Below are 26,799 nucleotides of genomic sequence, written 5' to 3'. Positions count from 1 at the left end.
CGGATGGCGCCGATATGTAACTTTGTTAATTAAGAAAGCCGAGTAGAAAGAAACTCCCTAACCTTGGAATAGAAACTGTTGCTATGTCAAGGTAAACTAATAAGTTCCTATTGTTCTAAGGGTGTGCCTTAAATATCAACCAATCAGTGTTTTTTACGCTTAAGATTTAACCAATCAGTGTGTAATATGTAGAAGGTAGAAACGTATATAATTGTAAGAAAATCACTAATAAATGGACAACTTGCTTGCATCAAGCTGCGTCCCGTCTCTTCACTCGCCGCATGTAAATACATAGGTATTAAAAAATAATGACAGTATTGGGGCACTGGTCAGTCATATTTTTAAAAAATCTTAAAATTCACCAGGTTATACACCCACAATCTTCACTAGCCTGCCTAGAGTTGCCCAGGACTCACAGTTTTTCCATGGATTGTTTCCAGAAGCATTTTTCCAAATGTCGCAGGCTACATAGGTATCTATTCTTGCCATCTTACAAGTTTGGGGGTTCCTCTACTTTGTTCCCAAGTGAGCCACTTCAGTAGAACAATCTAAATTTCTAATGATTAATTTCTGACCTTTCTTTGACAGGAATAAAGGCAACACGATGAGAACAAACCCCACGAACATGCCCCCAGCAGTCAATGGCATTAGTTACACCACTAGCGATGTAAGGGACAAATCTGAAACACTCCTGGAAATCGATGGGCCTACCACAAACACACTCATCTAAATTCAGAAGACCTGAAGGCTCAGATATGTCCTTAGAAGTATCTGCAGAACAATTCTCTTGTTCTCTTGTTGTCCAAGAACATGTTGCTCCCAATCCCTAGGAGGCTCAGAGCCACTGAACAGGCCAAAAGGAGAAAAAAATAAAATAAAATGAATCAGTGATATATAAAACAATGAATGGCATTTCAGACTTTGGTGCCTAAAAACCCTATATTTCTTTCCATAGTCTTAAGAAATTCTTTTAGATAGACTTGAAGTTACATGTTTTGTTGAAATAGCTGGCTTGGTTCCTAAATAGAAAGGAGTCTGAGACTGTAAAATCAGCCTTTGCTTGGTCTCAACCAGTCGAAGCGCTCTGTGAAGACATGGCAATGAAGCCATTGCTCACCAGCATAACATCCAGCATCAGATGAAAGCTGCTGCGCCTGGAACTTTAAGTCTGCAAGATGAGGAACCAGTTCTTTGAAAAAGTCCCTAATGCTTTCCTGGGGGGGAAAAAAAAAAAAAAAAAAAAAAAAAAATCAGTAACAAAAGTCAGTGACAATTGCTTTTAAGTTTAAGGAAAAAAAACCCAAACAACCTAAAACATTTCGAAAGAGTTCCTGCTATACATAATTAGAAATGGGTTAGATGCAGCTCTAGGCCTTGCAACTCACACACTAACCTTGGCCAAATCACTTCGTTCCTTTCTTCCTTGATTTGTTGAAGCAGGAAATCAGAACAGAGACTCCCTTCACAAGAGCTTAGCCAAAAGGTTTACAAAGTTTTTGAGGATCTCAAGGGATAAGTCAGCACATAAAAGCGTAATATTTTTATTGCAATGGACAGGTATATTTTATCACCTTCTGGCTAAGTCGGAATGCAGAGGATTAAAGAAAGTGCATCAAAAGAAAAGTCTTCACGTATGTAAGCTGTGGTGTGTGTAAATAGATCAAGCTAAAGTCTCCTCACGCTTCAGCTACTTAATAAAAGGCATGCAACCAAGCCACCACTCTGAGCTGAATGCCTTTAACTTGTTAATTCCTCACGGACAAGATAAGGAGATAGGAAACCTCTGAAGCATGTAAATTCTATTGTTTTAAAGCATAAGCTGGTTTAAAGTGTATGGTCTTCTAACCCTGCAGAGTCACGCCAGATCTTTGAAGCGCTCTTGCCAACACCTGAATGTCAGACAGCCACCTCCTAATTTTGTTGGTTTAGTTCCATCTGTCTGGAGCCCAGGAAGAGCTGCCCTCCAGGAGGCAGCTAACCGGCTCGGTGGGGAGGAAAGGGGAGAACAAACCCGGGTGAGATTCGGCAGGGACAGGAGAGAGCAGTGGGCAGCCTTGCGAATCGGCTGTGAACCACAGGGCAGCAATTTAGAATAATGAGACCATTTTAACTTTTTTTTTTTTTTTCTGGCCAGAATCCAGCACGCAAAGGTGCGCAGCTTCCTGAATTAAGGGGGAATGGAGGGGGTCTGTGTGCCCGTTGCCAGCAACCTGTTCCCTCAGGTATGGGGATGTCCTCTCCACGGCAGGAGAAACCGTTCTTCTCCCCCCACCCGCATGCTGCATCTTCAGAGAGACTCTAGAAGTTTGGGGCATTCTTTTTACTCTTTCTCAGCAGTTTTGTTAATTACAAAAGCTATTGAAAGACATTCTTCTGCAAGTTGCAGCTGGATTCAGGGGAGTTACATGCCAGAACTCCAGAAATGACAGAAGATACCTTTCCCTGAGCAATTTTACCTGGATACTTCTCTGGGCATTACCTAAAGCACCATCTAACCCTCTCATAGTTTATAAGTACGGGAAGAGTAATACATCCAGAAATAGGAATGTGCTGCTGACAGCCAAAAATACTGTCTAATAAGCAGAATTCTTTCCTCATCTGCACTGGTATTACACAACTCAAGTAACAAGATCAGTGAAACAGCTTCTGATTTACAGCAATTGGGAACAGAACCAGGAAAACATATTTACAGGATACCCCACAGACCACTAAGTGCAGCTAACAGAGCAGCTCGGCTGTACAGAAGCAAAGGAGGGATAAATCATACTCAGGTTCTGGATCTTGGTACAAAAACATCCTGCTTGGCTCCGTGACTTCTCCCCATTGTGTGCAAATGTCGATGAATTCCACTGGTACCCACCAGCTCCAGTGCGCTGCTCCACGTAAAGGTAATGCCTATTCTTTGAGGGTTGTTGCATTTTGGTTTTGGTTTTTGGTGCTTGGTGGTTTTTTTTATTCCAGATTAGCTCCCTATGTCTCCCCACTTTCCGCAGCAGTTACCTTAGCAGATCAGCCACTACTAAGGCAGTGGCCATTGAGTAGAGAGACTGAAGAAGAAATAGGTGTGCTGCTCAGTGAAATGCAATCAATTCTGTTGAATCAACACTACCAAAATAAAATACTGAGTTGTTACTAGACAGTCTTGCTTCAGAAGGGCAGATCAAGTGGTGATTACACTTCTTAGATTCTTTCCTTGGATAAGCAGACCATTTTAACTTGGGCCACAAGTGAGGACATAAAGGTGCTCACCTGCCAGGATTAACTCTGTGTTAATGTTAATGTGTTAATGGGGGGACATGAAACCCAACTGAAATCCCCCCACTGTAAACGGCCACAATCATAAGCACATTACAGTCCCCAGAAAGGAAGGAAAAGGGCTAGAAAGGGAAAACAATGGTGCACCATAAGCTGTTGAAAACATAGCAATGATGCCACTGTATCCTGGAAGTATTTCCATCATTCCGTCAAATAGGTATCAAACATCTTGTTTGGATCAAAAACACAGTTCAGTGCTCCCACGGGCAAAATTTTAATATCGAAAAGCTGCAGTAAATGCACAAATGAATGCAGAGAAAGAAGTGGCTGCTTGACAAGATAACGAAAGGGTGCCAAAACATAGACAAAGTCTTGCGGACAGAGTAACTGGGGCACATGTTGAGTAAGCTGGGCAGTGGCTCTGTGTCAGCATACCCTGCAGCTGCACCCTCCCACCCATCAGCTGTCATCAGTTTCTTGTACCTGTGCGAGGCAGAGGTACCGATTCAGCTGTCACATTCTCAGAACAGACATCTTTCTTTCCAAGAAGTGGGGGGTATGCAAATGCTTCAAAATACATAGTGGAACGATGTGCCATTGCATATGGCCTTTCTTCAAGCAAGATTTTCCTCTGCAGATGAAACATAAGAGAAGCAGCAGTATCTTTTCTCTTACAGGATGCTAAGTTTCACTAAAAAGAAAATAAATAAAGCCAGGTCTCTAAATAGCAGAGCTACTTTTGGAAAGCTTGTCTTCTACATCTTGTAAGGATTAATAAAAAAAAAGTAAAAAAAAAAAAAAACAAACAAACAAAAAAGAAAAACAGCAGCTAGCATCTTATTGTAGGGAAACTATGTACGTAAAACTTACATACAGATGTGAGAGTGCAGGCAGGGTGAGCAGAGAACAATGCTGGAAAGCTTTCTGAAATCAGAGAAGATTTTGCAACACAGGAGAAATTAAAAAACAGAAGCCAGAAATGCTACCAGGAGCCTCAGCACTGTTCTCCCTACCAAATACTCACTGCTACAGGTGATGAAAGCCACACAGCTCGCTTCCTCTGCTGAGTAAAAGAGCCCAAGAGATCAAGGAGCACCCCAAAGGAGACTGAGGCAATACCCTCCAGCTTCCCAAAATATGATCAGTGACCTCAGCAGTTGTTCTCACTGATAAGGCCCAAGTACTCGGTGTGAACACACCATCTTTAAATCTTTTTTTGCTGGTACACTATAAATGTTTCAACCCTCTTCTTTGCTTGTGTCCTAAAGATGAACCTGACCAGGATAATTGACTCTCAATCTTCCTGATATAGCTACTGAAAATAACTTCATCTAATGTAATCTCTTTATTACTACTGTAAAACACTTTCCTCTTTCTTCAGGTCACAGACAGAAGGGTAAGCTGTTTGAATGCCTGAGATGGTCCTAGGTACACACAACTCCAGCAAACATTATTAGGGTTTCATATATAATCAGCACTGTTCTCAGCTGCAAGGAAAACTGATTTACATCATGCTACCACTGCAGCAAAGCCATGAAAGGTCCTGCAGAGATGCATAGCTCCAATAAATTCAGAAGCCATTTCAGAAATTAAACTGAGGGTCACATTCTGCTCCTGGTTATGCTGGAGTAATGGCCCTGCAATCAACGGAGTTATTCTTGATTTATATCATACCTGGTAGCACAAACTGGCCATCAGCCTCCAAAACCAGGCTCCACTCTCCAGAGAACTTTGAAATATTTCCAAGCTTGTTATTTTTAAACTTGCAGTAAAAAACAACAGAACAGGCTTTTGGAAGCAAAATATTTCCTGCTCCCTAATGAGGGTGTTAAAAGCAGCTCTCCCTTGCGTGGTTCTCAAGAACATCCAAAAGCATGCTGAAAATAAAGAAACATGAGCAAAATCTCCAGAAGTTTGAAGGGCCATTAACAATCACTTTTCAGGTAATTAGTCAACCTTGATCACTGTTTAGGAGGGAAAAAAAATAATTAAAAAAGACACACACACACACACTGCCCCAAACTAAAAAACCACCCACTTTCTACACCAGTTTATCACCAACGTGGACACTTTGGAGGGTCCATGAAGCGTCCAGGGTCAAAGGAGAGTAAGATGAGAGAATACTTAAGTATCTGAAACGCTGATCTAATCTTGTATGTTAATTCCTACACTCATTGTATAGTCTGAAGTAATAAAGGAGAGTTGCTCACAGAAATACGAAGACTCACCCCCGCCTGACAGCCACGCTGCGTCAGTTGCCTTCCGTCCATTTCCCACAACGGCTAGCGCCCTGCCGAGGCACCCTCAGGTTCAGGTACATCACTAGGCACAGCTACTGACAAAACCCCAAACAAACCCAAAGCAAAAAAGCCCTTTAAGTTATACTGCCTGGTGGAATATGCAAACCAAAAGAAAATGAGATTGCTGCCTGGAGAGCAGCGGCATACAGAAGAGTTTTTATGCCAGCATCCCAGCTTCTTGTTTTCTGGGAAAAGCCAGACAGGTATGTGTTCTCCACTGGTGCTGAGAACTAAAACAATCTCACAGGGTCTGCCGGCAGCAAAACAAGGTGAAAGCTGCTTTAAGATTGATTCAGGCCGTTTTGGCTATTTAACTGATACCGCCACTTCTCATTTCTTAGCCAGAGCCACACAGAGCTGTTACAGGTCACCCTGGTTATATCCATCCCTTCCTTGGAAAGACAAACCTCCTTGCCTTCAGCCACTGTCATCTGCTAAATTCCGCCCTGAGGGGTTACCCATCTTTAGACATTTAGGGCTTTGGTCTGTAAGTTCTGTTTTGTAAGCGTAGATAAAAGAGTTTCAAAGTCAAACAAGCAAGCAAACACCGCCACCTCCTCTGAGGTCAGAGCTGGTCCCACACACGAGGGGAAAGCAAGCCAGGGAACGGGTGACTCATCTTATGTTGACTTCTCTAGTGCAGCGCAAAGCTAAGGGTGATGTTGGACTGTATCTAATATTGATTTGTGCTGGGTATTTTGATCTTACCCCATTACTCAGTGGAACAAATGCCTCATTTCTATCAGAGACTGCAGAGCAAGCGACTTTAATTTGCATGCGGGATTTAAAGCAATGCTGTGTTACTAATCATGGTGTCATTAAAATGATTCATCATAAATGACTGTCAGGATTTCAGTGCGGGAGACTGCAAAGAAAAAACCAGAAGTACTTATACACAGGTACTGGAAAACTGCTGTGCCAGGACGCACACGCTTCGGATAATACTGTGTTTCAATCAATATTTAATATTAACATTTTTATGGTAAATACGTATTATGAAAATGTAGGCATAGTGCTGAGAAGAGATACATGAAACTCACTAGCTACTACAGCAGGGGTTCAATCAGAAGGGGACAAAGCTCAAACTAAACATCTTTGTTCCTATAATAAGACGTTAGTAGATGTCCTATAAAGCAAAATAAAAATATATTCAAACTACAGACTGCATATAGACTGAAAAGCAAAGACTTAGGTAAACTCTTAAAAGAAATTAAAAGAATTTATCCAAAAGACATCCCAAAAAACCCCCACAAGCACAACAACAACCAACAAAAATACCCCAACCAACCAAAAAACAAAAGCAATGATGAAACAAAGCATGGGACAATAAAGTCGTCAGGCAAGATCAATTACAACAGCTGTAGCCTGAAATAATTGTCTAAGAAAAATCACCCAGGAGAACGATGTCCTGACAGTGACACTTCCACAAGGGATGGACCCCAAAAAACTAAATGGCAAAGTTGGGCTTTAGTGACTGGCGTTGTGCACCAGTACAGACTGAGAGTGACCAGCCCGACCCCTTTGCTGTCGTTCTGCACTTACCATTGTGTGAATGGAGGCAAAGCCTGAGCCCTACAGAACAGGGATTCTTCTCAGGTGCCGTGGAAAGGAGGGATTGCTATTTCTTGGAAGCCCTCCATTGCAACAGAACAGTGCAAAGGCAGGGATGAGAGCCTAATGGATCCCTTCATAAGGGTGAAAACAGTAGGAAAAAAAAATAACCTATAGAGTAATCCTCATGAGGAAACAGACTATTGGAGATTGTTTTAACTTCCACAAAACAGATAAGCAAGTGGGGAGATATGGATACATTAGCTGACATTCAGTAAAATCTGTCTTCCCACTTTTATGTTCCCAATTCCAAGGAGATTACTGAAAAAATATAAGTAACTCGGAGCACACCCAGATGTGCTGGCTGGTAAAAACAAAAAGATTTTAGAACCAAGCTACTTGCTAGTAATTGGCCATTAACAAAACATGAAGAGAGAAAATGGATACACACTGAGGATGAAAACAATACAAAAGAAGGAAGAACTATAAAAACAGGAGTAGAGAATATCCAAAGAAAACCTAATAGGAAAACTACCTGTTCAGGGAGAAATCTTCCCTCATTTCAGCAACCAGGTTTCAAGAACCATCTGGCATCCATAAATGGGAACCTCTCCAGCTGCAGAGTTTCAAGGACAAAGAAGTACCATCATGATGCCAAACCTGTCTTTTATGATCTTAATAATATCCAATATCTTAATCCATCTAAGGTAATCAGTTACGAACACAACGACCTTATATCGATCCACACAAGGCAAAATTTATGTTTATTTGCTACCTGGCTGACAAGCTCTTTCTTCTGACCTTTCTGTTCATGGAAAAGTACAACTGTCTCTCACGTCCAGTATTTCCTCATCCTGCAACTTCCACATAGCCCACAGAGAAAGTGATTTAAGATGCTTAAACCAGTTGCTTATAGCTACCAAGCTACTACTTATAATCTTGCACCTTCTCTTCCCACTGAAAGAGTTAGGATTAAAGGGGGGGAAAGCCATTGATGCTAAATAAGTTTCTCTTTACCAGGTCAGAGATTATAAACTGCATGGAACCCTTTCAAACCAATCTGTTGGGGTGCAATAGGCACAGGTTTTATTTCCCTCCGGCAAGTAAGTACTTGCTGTACTCACAGCCATGTGTCTTGCGTTCCTTGCAGAAGCAATTTCCCCATCCTGCCTTCAAAAGCAGTATAAGGAGCGCGTGTCAGCACTGGGGTGACATTGTCCTGTGGGCTTGAGACAAGCAGCTTTCCCGCAGCTACTGCTTCGAGCAGCGGTGTGTAGCCTCACACTGCAGCAAGCCTTTGTACAGGAAAAGTGAGGGTGCACGGAAAACCAATGGATGTCGATGGGAAGAAAGGGTTAAATAAGAGCAGCAGAGAGCATGAGGTTTGGGAAACGAGGAGTGAGTAATTTGGGAAAGGACACTGTTGGTGAGGGTTGTAGCTACATGAGCTCAAAGGAGAGGAAGGTAAATTTTCCACGGGTGACCATAAGAGACAACAACATCACAGGCAAGGGGGGTGCAGGTGAGAAGGAAGAACACCGGGAAGACACCTAGGCCAGGCAAAAAGCCCATGGTCACTCTTCTACTCTGGCTTCTGCCCTTGGGCATCGCTTTCAGAGCAGAGCTGTTGGCCAGCAGGGGAAGAGAGAAGGACATCATGCTGCTCCCTTCTCACAGGCTCTGGGAGGCAATTACAGGCTCTTGGTATTCCAATTAGTATTAAAGTGAATCTAGTTCATTGCAAGTGAGGCTACTATCTCCTGATTTGGATTTAGTCCAACGTTTCTAAGACAGAAAGCAGATGGTTTTTAGCTTAATTCTCTGACAAAAGCAGAACCTTTAAAATGATGCCGCGTAAGAGTCCTGTAAGACATTTGTTTATAAGCACTTTCCTAAATAGCACTGCTTATTATTTGAAGAAAGCAGCATTTGTGGACTGTTCTCACCTTTCAAAGATAGGTCATACGCTGCAGGCAAGCAGTCTTACTATTATCGTTTCATCATTTCTGCAGGCGTAGGACAGAACATTGACTAGTATACTATGAAGCATCATAAATCAGGATATGCTAACACTGACAAAAAAGAGAAACAGGAGATGTTTACTGAGGTCGCCATCCTTGTAAAATGGTTTACTTGCTAGTGCATAAAATTCATTAACGTACAAGTTTTTTTCATTCACCATTGCAAATTAGCAAAGACTTACGTTCTGGTGAAGGGAACAAATATCATAGAGTACCAAAAGACAAAGGAAAATCTTTTATTTTCAGAAGGTGCCAAACCCCCACATTAATACATCAAAGCAGATGCCTAAAGTCAATGCGGTAGTTTTGTTGATTCAGCCATTTCTAGATCACACATTACGTGTTTGATTTTCTAAAAGACAAAGCACGTGTTTAATCATAGGTTGTATATGAACCATATACATATGCATATGAAAAAAGAAGTGGAGAGCTTCAGCTCAGTCGGAAATCGTATCTCCGGTTGTGATCTCTATATCCAATGCAACGCATTCAAAAGTTAATTGTACAGAATAACTAGTTCTAACAATTCTCGAAGTAGGATTCTATAGCCAGCATAGCGAATTCCTGTATTAAATGGCAATTCCTTCAGTGATGGATTTTTCTACCATTTAGAATGTTTCCATTTATAGGTTTATGCTCATGAGTTTTAAAAGCCAGACATGTCTTGTGTTAGACATACATGACTGCTTTCACTGTGTTTTGACTTCTTGGCTTCAGTTTACAAATTTTCTGACAAGACGTTTTACGTGTGAAGTCTTACTCTAGTTTAGCAAATGAATTATCCATTATCACGCCTGAGTACAGCAGACTGAGATTGGAAATACCTGAAAGCCTGTGAGCAGCTCTTCCTCAAAACTAATTATCCTGTTTCCCAATACTGTTGTTCATGGTTAGTTCAGAATACAGTATAAAATTACATGAAAACAGGTCTTGACATGGGGAATAGCTGTACAAATCCATGCCCTCTCCATTTCTATATAACAAATATATACTAAAACTATATATAAAAATCTGTGTTCACAAGGTTTTGTGGACCATTTGCAAAACTGAAGCTTCAGAGAAAAGTGTCAGCTATTCTAAATGATCACACGGAAGACCATTTTCCATAGTTTTTGTTATACAACACAGAGCAGGAGTCCTCCTTGCCTTCTCCCTTATGTCAGGATGGATTGGGAATGATGTATAAAGTGTTGGATCACCTTGACATAGAATTAGTGGAAAGGGTGAGCTGAGCCAAGGGACATTAATGACTACAGAGCATTAAATATCTTCCAAAATCAGTTACCAAGACACAAAAGGTTTAGTAGTTGGAATTCATTTTGCAGTATCTCCATATTATTTAGTTAGTGGTACATGTAACTACCCAACAGGCTCAGGTGGTTGGTAGCCCCAGGAAGAAGATGGGATTCTTGCTGGAAATGTCCACTAAAGAAACTGCATATTTATATACGTTCCAATTTCATAGATGCCATTTGGGTTTTCTAAAGTCTGCTCTCCTTAACAAAAACCTCAACAAGACAACCAACAGCTAAAGGAGTAAAACAGCCCCACAGACTCCGTGTTTATGCCAATTCCCAGAAATGTCACCTGTCCTTTGTTGACAATGTGCCTAGGCGTTGGTTTTCAGGAGCACGTGAAATAAGCTGCAGAACTGAAATGTACTCATCATACTGCTATTAAACTTTCATTTGTTACCTATGTAAAATCGATTGTTCAAGTCTCTAGGAGGTGTGTGGGGAGAGAAAAAAGGTTAATTCTTTCTATGCCCTTACTTAAAATGCTTCCCTGTATTTAGTGAACAACCATTTAGCTAATTACTTTCATCATCTTAAACCTGAAGGATCAGAGATCCACAGAAAATGTTAGTGGCATTTGTATTAGAACAAGTGCAGCGTAAAGCTTGAAAACATCAACTTTGAAGAACTGAAAATCCACCAAGAAACCAATATTCAAGTGGTTTTTTTTAAAAAACAAAACATGTAAGAAGGCTTAAACTCACTCTTCTCTTTTTGAAGTCTAGCCGACTCAAACTGCTGACAGCTTGAGGCTGGGGAGGGAGCAAAGGGCAGGCAGAAGGGAAGAGAGATTACGCAGCTGGAAGCCCAGGCAGTCTCCCTGCCACCGAGCAGGTTCAGCTCTTCTAAGCTCATCCAGCACAGGATGGCTTTTGGTTAAGCGGAAGGAGGATCACACCACAGCTCTTTCCCAGTCGCTCGGTTCCCTGTGTGTTCCCAGGGATGTGTGTACATCAGTATTTTGCCCTGGATCAGGATTGGGCTTTTGGAGCAACACCATCTTGCCACACTTTTGGTTCATGTTACAGGGTGGTTTTGGAGTGTGACAACTGGATTCCTTTCGGATGAAACTCAGACGGTGCGCTCCAAGAGTCTGCCTAAAGGTCTCCGGCCACGAGGTCACAGCACCAAGCTACAGCCGACCCCGAGTGAGCTGCTGACATACGCAGCGCAGGGTCCTCAGCCCCAGCTGCCCTGCTGCAGACATCTGTTCTGTTTAACAGTGGTGTTTGGTAATACAGAAGTAGTCACGAACCCTGCTTCGTTGAGACCCTGGTGCTTTCTGCGGTCTGTGTCTTTTGAGCAAGCCTTTTCCAGCTACAGCCACGCACTATTTCAGCCCTTCGGTGCGGGAACACGTTGCTAATGCAACCAACACCGCTGCATTCCGCTGCAGCTCCGCAGCGGACTGGAATCCATCCACCCACCCAACTGCATTTACGAACCCAAGGGTCAAAGCCTGTGCATCAGCAGAGCTCTAGTTTCCCAGAACGCTTCAAGTTTGCCTTTCCCTGACACACGGGAGTGCTGCACTGCATCATATATTAACATGAGACCATATGGCTTGCCAAGTCATGCTATGCCACAAAAACCTAAGACATGATCCTACCCCAAGGGAATGTAGAGTGCAGCTATTTGCACGAGTCTCTCCTAAAACAGTGTCTCTTTCCCAAAAAGATTTTTCCTTATGGTCTTGACTTACAATAGGACAGACTACTTGAAAAAAATTGGTGGGGAAGACAAGGTAAGGTGGAGAAAAATACGCTGTTCCTAGGAGATACCAGTTTGAAGTCTGCCTATTTCTGTAAAGCCTTGGATCATCAAGAACAAACTCCACGACGATGTGTCAACCCATTATACAACAGGCCTGGCTTTTGGCTAACGGCTGTAAAAAGGACAAGGATATTGAATCAAAGCCATAAATGTGCAGAACTGGTCATGGGAGAAACTTTAAAAGGCAGAATAGACAGTCTTGCAGATAAATACTTTTTAGCATGACAAATTACACAGTCTGCATTTTTCTATTTCTGAAGAAAAATATAATCTGTATTAGGTCATCCTCTCAAGGTTAAAATTCTGTTTGGTCTCTGCTCTCTTTAATGGAAATTCTCATCTCTTTTTCCTTGTTTATCCTCTTGCTGCTCAAAACTCTTCCCTGCCTCTCACAGTAGCTTTGAACTGCAAGATTACCTCTTCCTTCTCTCAGCCCTAATGGCTGGACTCCAAATTCTCCTGGTTTTTACTCCTTGTTGAAGCTCCTTTCTAATACCTTTTACACTTGCTTGACATAGACAAAATATTAAAAAAGGAAACAACAGATCCAATATTCATGAAAATGTGTGTTACTTCAAGTGTTGGCAAATGGCCTTTGTTGGGGGGGAAGTCAGATCAGACTACTGCAGTGGTGTCTCTCTGGCCTGCGAACATAACAGAACACGCTTAGTTCTTTCCTACTCACCCATGTAATTAGGAAGCAGAGCATCAATCAGTAGCTGATACATGTAGAGGGCTGGGTGTTCACCAGAAGCTGAGTTCCTGTCTGTGCTGAGTTCAGATACGCCTAGGAGAAAACATGATTTGCAGCCACATCAAAAAATAACTATATTTAAAAAAATAACTTTATAAAAATCACATGTTGCTTTGAGCTTCAAAGCCTATTTCATATATTCCGAATTTTAAATCCTGGAAGGACCTTGTTTCCTTTAGTAAAAATAATAGTAGCACCTTTAAAAGGAAAGGGAAATCTCCTATTAGGCTGGTGGTTGTCACAGTATGAAAAATTGCCTTGTCTAACAGAAATCTGATTCAAATAGCTTGGATACCAGGATTCAGTATGTTGCATTCTTAACTACAGGCATCAAAATCTTTTTCTATGTAAATTCACTGGAATTTACATGATTGTTTGGGATTGTTCGGGGAAAAAGAACCCTCCAAACCCAGCTGATAACGGCAACGCTCACCTTGCTCCACATGAACGTGAACCCACTACGTGTATTACACCTCGTGTATATTTCACAGTACGCATTAAGGTGTGTGGCTGTGGACCAGAACTTGATGGTGTTAGACCTTGCAGAAATACAAGAAAAGGAGGACAAGATAGTTATTGCCCTGGAAAGCCCTCAGCACAGTAAATGGTTTGACCTCAAACCCTGCTTGCTTATACTCAGGAGTATGCAATTTCCCTAGGTATGAAGGGTTTCAGGTGCCACAGCCTCCCATGGGAATACCGAGGCAGCTACTGGTTTGTGTGGAGAAAGTAGAATGGTTTTCCTCAACATTGCAACACACCCAGGCTGTCCTGTGGGCTGCACTGTCTTCACTTAACTACATTCATGAAAATGTGAACTACATTCGTGAAAAGGTGCCCTGCAGCCTTATCCTGTACAGTCTTTGATGCCACAACCTGGGCTACAGAATGCCTCTCCCCTCCCCCCCTCCCCCCGGCTTCCTCGCCTGACCAACCTGCGGCAGGATGGAGCATGGAAATCTTTAGCGATTTCTTGGTCAGTCAGCACAGCGAGAGAATGAGGGCAATGAAATACAGCTCAGGAAATAAGACAGACAAACCAGATGTGAATGCTTGGGGTTTCCCCCCATGCCACCCCTGTCAGCGCTCCTCCCTGTCTCTCTTACATGTTCCTATGTCAGAGGACTTGCATTAAACCCGAAACGAGCTTACCTGGGACTGAGGCTGAACATGCTTCCATATTTTCACCGGTGTTTCCCTTTTGGCTTAGATTTATTAACAGCCCCTTTGCTGCAAAATTCTTGGATGAAGGTAAATAAAGCTATAACTCAAAGTATTCTGTGCAGCAACCTGCTGGGGGGGAGGGTGGGGGGGAGTGGAGAGCAGTTTTCTGGTAGTAAACAGTGAATGTACTAATAGCTATTTTTATTTTTTTATTCATATCCAGAATGCACAAGAGCTTTAATAACTTTAGTGAACAGAAGTCACAAACACGAGAGGACAGAAAAGAGACTACAGCAACTCAGCACCAATGGCAACTCTGTTTTAAAGTGAAGACTGTTACACCCTAACCACCGAGTTAGAAAAAATCCAGTTCACACCTCTCAGCTGAGTCAAAAGAAATAAACACCAACTATAGCAGCACATCTCTGACCCTCTAGACCTTTCAGATTTCTCTAATTAGTGCCATTTTCTAGCGATCGATATATTGGTATTATCTGACAAGCAGGCCTTCTACAGTTACAGAAAACAAGCTCTGGCACCAAAAATACTACGTCACTGAATATTCATATGTGAGTGTAATACCAGTTCAAGCACTGCTTATATTACATTGGCCTAATCATTACGGGAGGAAGCTATTAAAAGCGCACTGTCACTCACAGAGACTCGGCTTGGCCAAATGACTCCGAATCATGCATCACTTCACCTGTCTGAAATAAACAAATAAAAATAATAATAAATAAAATTGATCACTTCAACAAATAAACCTTGTGGTCAACAAATGAAAGAGCCAGGAGCAGGGTCATCTGATCTGCTGGTCCCTGCAGAGCTCGCTGTTCGCCCTTCCTTCCACAGCACATGGAAGGGGAAAAAAACCCAACAAAAAACAACAGCTGTGAAATGTTGTTGAAGTTTTATGGTCAAGCAAGAGGTCAACTCTTCAGAAAAAATGCTCACTTGCCAGTAACTTCTGAAGGCAGTATTCAGAGATGTTATGTGGTGAGTAATGTCACCGCCACTGGAGAAACCCCTCAAGACTGCCTTGCCAGGTGAACAATGAAGTGTACTGAAAGAGAACAAGGTCTTAAAATAAAAAGATTAGTCAGGGCTGGTTTGTTACAATGCTCTGGGTGATGCTCTGTTTGTGTTGAGAAAGGAATGTACTCTGAATAATTAGAAAAGATAAGGTGGGCACCTGAAGGAGATAAGGAGACCATTAAGTCAGGAAATCCTTGAACAAAGAAAATTGAAAGGTTTATTCCACCTAGATCCCACCTATTGTGAATGGAATGATTGTCAAAATCAAATCAGTATGTATGTAAAGACGTTGTGTAACCTCTCACATAAACTATATAAATCACCTAACTTTTCACTGAAAACTTCGGAGCTAGTTTGTCCGGCGCGAACCAGCCAGCTCCCCAACGTTGCACGAAATAAATACCTTTGCTGCTTAAAGACAAGATTTGTCTCTGAGCAGTTACTCTGTGTCATTTTGGCATCAGTACCAGGGGGGTCCCAAAGCAGTGAGAATGGAACCAGGGTGACAAAGAGCAGAGATGACGCAGCACCCAGGGTCTGCCAGCTCTCCCAAAAAGACAGGAGAGCAACAGAAGAGGACGATTTGTGAACTAGCTGCAGTAGTCTCGCGAGAAAGCACTCACAGCACTCATGGCCTTTCCCATTGCTCCATTTCACCACGTTTTCTTTTTTGAAGCTCAAACCTACTAGTAGCCTCGTGCATCCTCACCCTCTCGATTTCAGTGACAGACCAGGAGAGGCATTCAACATACACGTACCATAACCAGCAGAAAAGCTTTCTTGAATTAATATGCACAACTGATCTTTTCAGATAATCAACAATTCCCAATAAACACAGACCTGTTCTTGTCAAGAGCATATTATTTTTGCATTTTATACCACAGGATGCCCTAGGACTTTATCCAACCACAAGGAGAAGATACTGTGCTTCTGTACGGGAAGGTTTTGTGCAACCTAAAAGAAGGAATAATTGAAACAATAAAACTCTATAGAAGTGCCACGGATTTATACAGAAATTATTCTGCAAACCTATGGAATTTGTTAGATAGAATCTTGTTTCAAAACTGTTCTAAAACATCATATAGAAATTAATTTCACATATAATATTTTTATTAAACACTACAGCATGGTCCAATTTATGATTGGAACTTTTCCGTTAGTAAGACTTCTCCAAAAGACCTTCATGCCATTGACCTAGTCCATATGCATGCCATATTGTTTTATGTAATATTATTTGGGTTTACTTATATATTTCACATATATAATAGAAGTTATAATTCTGTATGTTTTATATATGCACTAAATAATCTATTTCTGTTCCCATATTTTGGGCTGTTTTACAACACAACATAAAACAGCAACTACCAGTAAGCAAACAGCATTACATCAGAAGAGAACGGGTAATTAAACTATTACCTACAGTAGCTGAAACAGTATTGAGCAGTCATAAATTATGGCTGATTCGAAGCACACTAAAAAAAAAAAACCAAAACAAACAACAAAAAAAAAGGGAATCCCTATTCTAGAAAAAGCTACAGCAATGTGAAGTTCCAGTCTGTGGTACAGATTGATACCCAGAGATCAGCAGGAAGGGGGAAAGGAGGTGAGAGAGATGAACATTATCGTCGACGATAGAGAACAAACAGCAACAGTGAAGCGCTGAATTTTATGTGAAGAAATGAATCAAAGTCTCTTAAACAGTAATGAAAAAATACAGAAATACAATACAGAACTTAAACAAAGTCATTTATAGGAGACTATTTGTAGCATGTTTCCAACCTACTGCAGTAGGAAAATTCATGAATAATATTAGTGGCATTTCTGTGATCCACTTTTTTCCTGTACAGTGTTTGTCTAATGTAATGAGATCTGGATTGGCTGAATATAATAAAAAATTTAGAGTGTTATACCTGAGACTCATCATGCATGTTAGGAGGAAAGAAAAAACACACTACAAAACAACCCTACCCCACCCCCAAGAAAGGCAAAGGGAGCATTTTTAACGCATGTAATACTGCGTGTTAATATTGACATTCAGCTGCACCAATATGGGAGGTTATTGCTGCCGAGTTAACAATGCTCACAAATGAACAGCCCTAGAAACCGCACAGATTAGATAGGCATATTCTGTATAAATATTTATTTTTTTATTATTATTCTTTTTTCTATTCAGGTCAAGGTCATGACATTCTAATTTCATTTGAACGACTGAAATCCCATTCTCTGAGGCAGACAACGTGGGAGAAGTATGACCGACAGAAAGATGGATTTGCTTTATTCTCTGAAATTGAAGTGGAAATTACTTTTGTGTCACTACATTTTAATAAATTCTTCCCATGAATATATGTACCAGTATACATATATATATATATATGTATGTATATGTATATATACATGCACAACTTATTACCATTCTAGACACTAAAGGTTGAGTGAGCCTCATTTACAGCTCCAGGTATTCAAATAGGACAAGACAGAAAACTTGCACTTCGCAAGCACTGCATAAACCACGTGCAGTAGCTTTCACCAAGCAGACAGCACACAAGTCTTTGCTACTTCGAGAATAAAGACAGAAAATTTTAGGTAGGATAGGACTGGGTTTGCCTACAGCGTGTTAGAGCAAACTCTGTGTGCAAAAAGGGGAGCCAGTCAGTAGCTTGTTACTCATGGTCTCAGGTCTCTCTCCCCTTCGTTAAGCCCTGTTTACCAGTTTCTTACTTTTTGTGTACTCCCAGTCCGGCCCCATTTTGGATAACCAGGCAAAGCCCTGGTAGCTACAAGTACATCTGCATCTTCAGAAAGCTCATGCTTGGGGGGAAGCCCAGGGACACCCTTCCCTTGCCTCTGAGAGGGAACCCACCTCCAGAGGGCTGTCCTGGCTCAAAGCACACTGCTTACTTGGTTAGGCCGGTACCCCCAGGCCACCCAGGCGTTCTAGTCCGAAACTAATTGCTAAGCCAAGGTGCTGTGAACATCTGGAACTTGCAAGTAAAACCTTGCAGAAAGCCTCTCCCTCTGAAAGGACGGAGCAGACCCCTCGCTGGTGTCTGCTACCACGGCTCTGCTGAAACTGCGAGCAGTTACACCAGCGGAGCGTTTGTCCCACAGAACATTTATGCCTGTTAAGGATTTGCTCCAGGGTTTTGCTGCCTTGTAACAGTGCCAGCGGTTGCAATCCCAGGAAGGCTTGTCTCCCTTCACATATAAACATACTATGTGTTTTCCTCCATTTTTCAAGCCCTGCTTTTATGCCATCTCCTGTGGAACAGGAAAGCTGCAGCTCACTTGTTTATATTTGCATCAGACACGAGGGTCTCCCGATAATTTCTTAACAAATCCTTTACAAGGCTGCGAGCATACCTGCCAGCCTTCATAGGGGAAATACGGCACGCAAAGTACAGGGGGTCTGTAGGGAAAGAATACAGAGCAAAGGACCTGCTGACACAGACAGGAGATGTTTTCAGCACGTAGATTCAGAGCGACAGCCACCGCTACAAGGTAAAAGCAGTTAGGAAATCTTTAAGTCTAACATATGTATTGACGTCCTTTAATGGAGGAGGTTTATGGGATAAATGTGTTATAAAACTGGCTCTGGGAAATAGCTGTGACCCGAAATGGGTTGACAGGCTGTACGCAAGGCTCCGCTGACTCACCTTGGAAACACAGAAGTGAAACTTAAGCGAGATTAGAGCTGACTTTGTGTCCAAACATGATACTGGCCAAGACAACAGTTCTCCAGGAGAGGCTGCAGTAGCTCAGATCCAGTATAAATTAGGCCAATGGACTGATGTCTAACTTCACTGTTACTCCAGTTTGCATGGACTCTTGAAAGAAAACAACCACTTCACTTTCACTCTTGTCCACCCTGCAGTAAATTTACTGGGCTGGCATTCATTACAGACTTCGCGTTTTATGTAAGCACACCTTTTGGAGCAGGTCAGAAAATCAGTTACTCAGTTGAATAATATTTAGGTATTGTAGAACAAGAACATACTCCTACCTGAAGCCCCTGAGAAACAAAAGGTCAACACTGGGTATGCACCCCCCAGTCTGAGTACAGGAGCAAAAGTTCAAAGAAGTCATCGTAGGCTTGTCATCACGAGTTCAAGGCAGGAAGGGGAAAGGGTCAGAGCTCACTCTCACCTCATCAGGCTCACTGAACAAATATATCGCATAAAACATCAGAAGGCATCAACACAGCGATACGGCAGTATCACTTGTTACGTGTGTTAACTTCTTCCTCCAGGACAGGCTGCTGCCCAGCTGGCTGTGCCTAGGGCTGGCTTATCTCAGATTTATCAGAGCTCTAACCCAGTGCTTTCAGAAAGGGAGCACACCACGGAAAGAAGGGCAAAGACCAGGTACGCGCTTTGCTGATTCAGAAGTACCATTGCTGTTTTGAAAGAAAATCTTCACGCTTACTACGTACCCACAGAAATTTGAAAACCAAAAGCATCCTGGGATCACTATATTACTACAAATTCAATAAGACTAGTTCTTAAGGATTATTTAATTTTCTTTACATATTACCTTTTGGGGGGGAGGAGCTTGTGCAGTGAGCCATCTCACTGCGACACCCCCTAAATCCTGCCCTATGTCATCAGACCAGACCCATCACTAGTGCAATACCTTGTCCCCCAGTACAGCAGACAATGACTGCTGGGAGAGAAAGTGCAAGAGGAGACCACTTCATATGCTTTCTGGCTTCCCTAAAATCATAGGAATCATCCTTGTCAGTGCTTCCAATTGAACAACTTTACTTTGGATGCTAATGCAACCGCCTTAAGCACTCATTCTCTTCTCTCTCCCACCACACCACCCTGCTCAGCTCCATCCAGAGTTGCTCTTGCCTCTCCTACACTCCTTGCAGGTTTTCTTTTTACCTCCCCTAAAATTTTGGGTAGGAAGAAACAAAACAATTCTCTTCACAAACACGGAGGGTGCTGCACAAGTGCAACGTGATGCAGAGCAGTAAGAAGCAGCAGCAAAGGGAGCAAGGCGACTCAGGGTGGCTGGGCTTCCCTGTGTGCCCGCTGCAGTGGAGATGCCCTGGAGGAGGGACCGATCATTCTGCTGGGCTGCACGTCGCTTGGCAGCAGAGCATGAGGAGGAACTTCCTATCCAAAGGGATGGGGCTTTTCTAATGGATTTTACATTCTTTTGAAGGTGAAACCTATCTGTGCGCCTCTACGGGCTCAGCTGCACCCAGACCCAAACCTTCAGCTTCCTGGAAAGGGGATTGTCAGGGCCCAAATTCATTTTTGAGCCCGAATGCAGACATCAGCTGGGCTTTTGGAAACATCCTTAGCCCAAGGAATGGTTCCCAGCCTGAAATTACCTTCATTATACCAACAACAGGCATCTTCACGCTGCCCTCCCTTCCAAAAGGTATCCTCTGTGCAACATCCTGTCACATAATTTGAGCAAAACACAGACGTAGGGGCTGTTAGAGATGAACTGCTCCCATGGCATCTCTAAGCTCTGCCTGCATCACCATCGCTCCTGCAGAACTTTGCACCCATTCATGCCTGGTCCTGCTTTATTCATCATAACCATGATCAGTGCAAACCAGCTACAGGTATTCCAACACAATTTAACCTTACACACACACACACACACACACACCCCCCGAAACAAGTCTATACAATATTTTCATTAAAATCCCCTGTGGCAGATCAAATGCACTTTCCCATTCACCATCAGCAATAGCAGTTGTGTACCTGAAGTAATCAGGATGGGAGGAGGAGGAGCTGCCTTATGGAACTATCTGAAACCTCTGTCCATGTTGAGCTTTAAGATAACGTTTTCAAAGTGCTGAAATGATTTTGAAAGCCTAAAGTCTCCAAGGAAGTGAATATGACTTTGAGACATAGGTCACATAGCCACTGTTAACCTTACTCCATTTAAGGCAGACTAAAGGTATGAAAGAGAGTTCCTGTTTTCCTTTTAATGTGGCATATAACAGAGGATGTGCTTTCTTGGAAAGCTCTTTTATATTCTCCTTGTATTATAGCCTATTTCAGAAATAGCAATTTTGCCACCTTTATTTCTTTAATAATCAAAAAAACCAAAACCACAAAAAAAAAACCCAAAAACAACTTTGGAAGACCAGATTTTTAAGGCATTTCTCCCTAGCACAGAGGTTTTTTTTTCCTTCCAAATGTTCTGCTTATTCAAAATATATAGAAGACATTAATAATCTAACAGGTTCGATAAAACAGACAAAACAAATCACACCCCAAAGCATTTAATCAGGTTTCACTTCTTATCTCCGATCCCACAAACTCAATCACACTCTAGCTGTTTGTAACTTTCAGGCAGAAGAGCTTAAACTAAAAGGCTCTGCATGTGTGTACGTGTGTGTGTAGTGGGAAGCTTCTGTTTTTATTGTTTTTAAATTCTGTTTGGACCATTTTTCACAGAAACACAGATATTTCCTTCTTGCATCAACCAAACCCTGCACAGTCCAATCTAGTCCAACCTTGAGTCTCTGCAGAGTCATGGTCAGGTACTTCAGAGGAAAACATGGATCCGCTCAGTAGAGCCGGCAAAGAGCAACTCTGCTGGCTTCTTCCGTACGGTTCTCCAAGAGCCTGCCCAATGCGTGTGGTTAAAACAGATCATCCAAAATTGGTCACCAGTAACAATAATTCTGTCTGTGCTGGGTCACAGCTTATTACACCCTCATTTTCAGAAATATCTTGTGAAAATGACCTTCCAATTGAAACACGGGCATTGCATCTCAACTTCCTGAACGTGGAGTTTCCCAAATTTTAATGAAGACCCTGCTGCTTGTATAGTGTGAGAAGCTCCATATCAACAAATGTCTGCAAATCAGACCATAGAAAGGGGACAAACCCAGCAGTTCAGAGTTCTGTTTTGTCCCTCAAACACTTATTTTCATTTTAAGCCAGCAATTCAAGTTTTCTGTCACTTGAAAACACCTCGAAATAACTGACAAATTGGTATTCCAGTCATTATGATAATTATCTTAATTTTCTTTTTACTTGTTCTTCCAAACAGTTGGTGCACTCTGCAGTATTTTGGTTCCAGTGTGGGAAATTCGGGGCTCAAAATCCATCTTACACATATTTTTCTATTTACCAGTTTGCGTAATATTCATTCCAACCATAGCTCCTCTATACTTTTAAAACCATAGTAATTAAATGTAGCATAAAGTCTGATAATTTTATTTTTCTTTTTAGCTCAACACATCTCTTCTCCTGCTCCTCCTCAGACACTGCTTCTTGTCAGAACTAGTATCTATCGCCCAGTTCAAAAAAACCCACTTCTGCTGCAAATCAACTCCAAAAGCCACAAAAGGTGGCATTGCTTCAAGCAGCAGAGTGGCCTTCAGAGACTGAACTTCCATAACCCCCCTTTCGGCATCCATTGCCTCTGCACCCCCACAACTGTAAATGCTTTTCCAAAACACTTCCTCTTCTGCATTGGGAGCTAGTTTGTATGATGCAGCTCCAAGAAAAAACAAAACACGTCCTTTGTGTTTCTTGGGTCAAGCATCAATAATTTTAAAAAGCAGCAGCATACCTCAGACTAAAGCAAAGCCAAGTTTAGAAGTCAGAGCATTTTGTATTCTGCAAAAATAATATGCTAGGGCGACAGGTTTTTGTCAGAAGCCCAGACATTTATGTTTTTTTGTCTCAGAAAGAACATTTTATATCTTTTTTGTTTAACAATTTTCTCTCACTTTAGTCTTTGACATCTCTGGAGTTCACAGTACACTGCCAACTGCCACTGTGACATCTGCTGGGGAGGGCAGAAATAATTTGCGGACTACCGACAGCTGCCGTGGGTTGCAAGACTCTGTCTTTTAAGAGAGGACATGGGAAGAAAATCTGTGGCAAAAAGCTTTCCTCGTCCCCGCCCTCTGCTATTAAAGCATCATATATTCTCAGCAAAAATAATGGATGCTCTCATTAAAAAGCAGCTTCATAATTTTTTTAAAAAAAGAAATTTCCACGTTAGTCAGCTTGTGGAAATTGGTGGAGTCAGACCTTTACAGAGTAAACAAATGCTACTGGGCCAGGCTTGGCTTTTGTTGCCCTAAGATCTGTGTGGCTCACATCCTCACATCATATCCATGAGTAAAACATGTAACTCTTAACAGAAAGATGAGACCTGGAGACTTTGAGGACAAAACAGTTCAAGTTAGCTTTGTATCTATAATAATAATTAAAAACAAAACCCAGAAAACTACTTAAATACTTAAAAAAAAACAATCCAACCTCTGAAAATGTTAATATGGTGAAAACCAGTCAACCAAACCCAGTTAATTCGTATGTGTCTTAGAGAACGATTTTTGAGTGGCTGTAAGGGAGCGGACAGAAGTGGACTGCTGGTACGTTGAGATGATGCTGATGTCCTTCAGAATGGTGGTGTCTGTCCCGTTACCGCGTCACCCCAACACAGCACAGCTACTTAAACCAACGCATTCATAAAGCAATACTCCTCAACGTCATGGCGCTAACTAAGGCAAGTGTACTTCAACAAGCTGGACACACTCTTGCGTACATCCAGTCAAGGGATGAGTTCATTAGTCTTTCCACAACCCCGTGCCAGGACCTGTGACGGCAGCCAGCACCGAGCGGAAGAGTGTATTGTACAGTAGGGCTCGGTGATCCGGCACCTGCAGTGCAGTCAGCTGAATTATTTAGTCTCTACTGGTACATAACTCACAGCTACATTCTAAAGAGTTTTAGTTAAGCTGCAAGCTTCCCATTCGCGTCCTCTACAACCCCTGTTCTCTCATTAAGCTGTGAATGTGACCGCTCGCCAGCATGCATTATTGAGAAGAAAGGAAGCTTCTTCAGTGAAAACATCAGCTTGTCAAGCAATTCCATTTCCAGTACACACGTGCTGGATGCTGCTATGAATCCAGATCTTTCAACGCATAACCAACAGGGTTTACGTCTTCTAAAATGTGGCTCATACATCGTACATTTTCTTTAAATAGGGTCAAGGATGATGTGTTCTGGATGCAACAGACACCTGACTGCTGTTTAAAAGGTTTCTCAATAAAAGCACTTGCTAAAATATCCAAAGAATCAATATTTTTTTTTTCAACTTTTTTTTTTTTTGGTTTCTACCTTGCTAATTGAGTGAGTTGCTATCCAAACAGAAGCTTTCCAAATGGGAACATTTTTAGCCTCTGGTGCTGTAGACTGCTGTGTAATGTACTAACTCACTGATCCATGCTGCCTTCAATTTTCTTTGATGCTTCCTATTTTTCAAACGCTGAAGCATAATGTTAACCTTGCAAGTGTAACATCTATTTCCAACATAGTTACCTCCTGCAATTTATTTGGGCACATGGAGACCTTCTACATGCATACCGTGCCCAAAATAAATAAATAAATAGATAGCTAGATAGATAAATAAATGTCAACCTTTAAATCTCGTTTTGAAGACAGATCACGTTATCTCATCAGCTGGAGACTACATCAATGGTTGTGACTTAGCCACTTTATAAAACATTCTCTGAGCCTCAGATGAGAGGCACGTTATACACGAAAAATAGTGTGTGCAGGAAATATACATTGTATATCTACAAAATGGGCCATATCCCACTGCCATTAAAATTGATGGGAGTTTTGCCATTCGCTTCAATGGGATCAGCAGCAGTATATAAAGATGAATTGGCTATAAGCACACACACTGGCGCTTTATGGGCATGACAATATAACAGCCCTGTGTGAAGTAATGAAATGAATTATAACAGTGCTGGGTATGTCAGTCTTCCTTCTTCCACCTTCAGTTGCTGTATCAGGAACATTAAACATTTCCCTGGTTAGCCGTAGAATCATAAAAATTACAGATAAAAAAGTACTATTAAGTCTACTTCCTGCCAACACAAAATTATTCCTCCCTGTACCTTTTCTAATCCTCTGTGCAGTCTAGTTTTACACCACTCAAATGTTCTGGCATCTTCTCCTCTCTGTAAAGAACTATTCCATCAGCTACTTAATCGCACACTCAGCCAAGCTAGATTCTTCCCAGAAAATAAATCAACAAAGGAAAAAAAACCAACAAACCAACCTTACCAAACTTGATATATCATTCTTAATTTGCTCTGATCATCTTATTTCACTTTGGGACAATTAGAATACTTTTTGAGAACTCTATCAGTTACATGTTTCCCTGCCTTTCATAGCCCACCATATCCAAACGCAGGCTGTAGTAGCTGCTCACTAGTTACTGGCGTGAGGGCAGACACCAGGAGCAGGCAGGAAGGTGAACCGATCGTTTAGTTCCCTGAATTTAACGTAACATAATTCCCAAACTACGCTCCGGTGGAGACAAGAACCCCGAAACCTTTGTGGTAAAGTTGTAGCACTGTATGGCAGGCACACTGGAGACATGCTGAAGCAGGGAACTGGAGCTGGCGACAAGCAAGAGCCTCTTTGATAATACATTCATAACAGCGCCGAAGCCTTCGGTACAGGCAGCCCTTATTTTGTCAGCCAGATTGAAGGGGGAGTTTGGGGCCACGGTTATTCCTGGGCAAAATCTAGCAAACCAGTTAGTCTAGAAACCACCGTTGAATTCTCAGTAGCACATAGAATTCTCGACAAGTCTTAAGCCCATCCTCTCAAGAACTGAGAGCAGTTCTCAATAAGGCTGAAATCATTAAAAAATGAAGCCATCATGCTGTTGTTGATTTCATGTTGCTCCTTGCCCATCCACTCCCTGCTGCCTTATCGCACTTCTGGGCTTTACCCGGCTTCAGTTAGGGCAGAGGGCACAGCCTCCTGCCTCTTTTAGGGTACGACCTTTAATAAACACTGAATACATTAAAAACAGGGGAAAAGTGCATCTAAAATACATGCTATGTTTTTATGCACCTTCAAACCTCGAGGAGGCTACGGTGCTACAAAAACACCTATTCAGAGGCAGAACTTTTGCCCCGTTACCCTGTGCCATACTGAAGCGCTTCGAACGCTGGTTTGAAAGTCGTTCATTCGCGGAAGCAAGACACGTGCCTCCAGAGATCTCCCCAACAGCAAAGAAAGTTACTGGAGGCAGCGGGAGAATGAGGAGGGGTCGCATCAGGGCCCACCCTGACACAGGTGCTGGCACAGCGGCATGGCACCAGAACCGCCTGGGGGACCGACACACAGCAACAGTCACCCCAGATCTCTGTCGGATGGCTGAGAGCCACTCTGGTGCTGCGTGCAGTCGAGCCTCTCGCCTGTTTTGACTGCTTTATCTGATTAGCCTTGTCAGAAGTAAGGTCAGGCCAAACAGTTACGGTCATTAAAGATGAAAGCCATACATCAGGGGAGCATCATTTTGGAAAAGAACAAGGTAAGAATGGCACTAATGAGCTGAAGCACTAGCATCGTTCAAATTTGGGTAGCTGTGCTGCCTTCTAGCGCTCCTGTCTTCTTTAACAAAACTCTTACTTCTGCCACAACTTTTGGTGCCCTTCTGCACTGGGTCTGCGGGCAAGGCGTTGGCAGCGGGGGGCTACGGGGCGGCTCTGCCAGAAGGTGCCGGAAGCTTCCCCCGTGCCCGATGTCACCGGTGCCAGCCCAGCCGGCCCCAGCGCTGGCCAGGGCCGAGCCCAGCAGCCGCGGTGGCAGCGCCTCGGGGGCGGCGGGTGCGAGGGGGGAAATAAAATCCCCCTGCCC

General features: G+C 42.4%; 1 long non-coding RNA gene across 1 annotated transcript; it reads right to left on the bottom strand.

The window, feature by feature from the left end:
* Window positions 1–731: 731 nt before the first annotated feature.
* On the bottom strand, window positions 732–26,799 carry LOC114012620 (uncharacterized). The gene is made up of 4 exons (XR_008747053.1): window positions 13,383–26,799; window positions 12,881–12,982; window positions 1,118–1,214; window positions 732–844 (listed from the first exon to the last, which is right to left on the bottom strand). It is a non-coding gene; the product is annotated as an uncharacterized LOC114012620 (long non-coding RNA).

Source organism: Falco peregrinus, chromosome 4 (genome assembly GCF_023634155.1).
Source record: "Falco peregrinus isolate bFalPer1 chromosome 4, bFalPer1.pri, whole genome shotgun sequence".
Lineage (NCBI taxonomy): Eukaryota > Metazoa > Chordata > Aves > Falconiformes > Falconidae > Falco > Falco peregrinus.
This window is presented reverse-complemented; position numbering and strand designations above follow the sequence as displayed.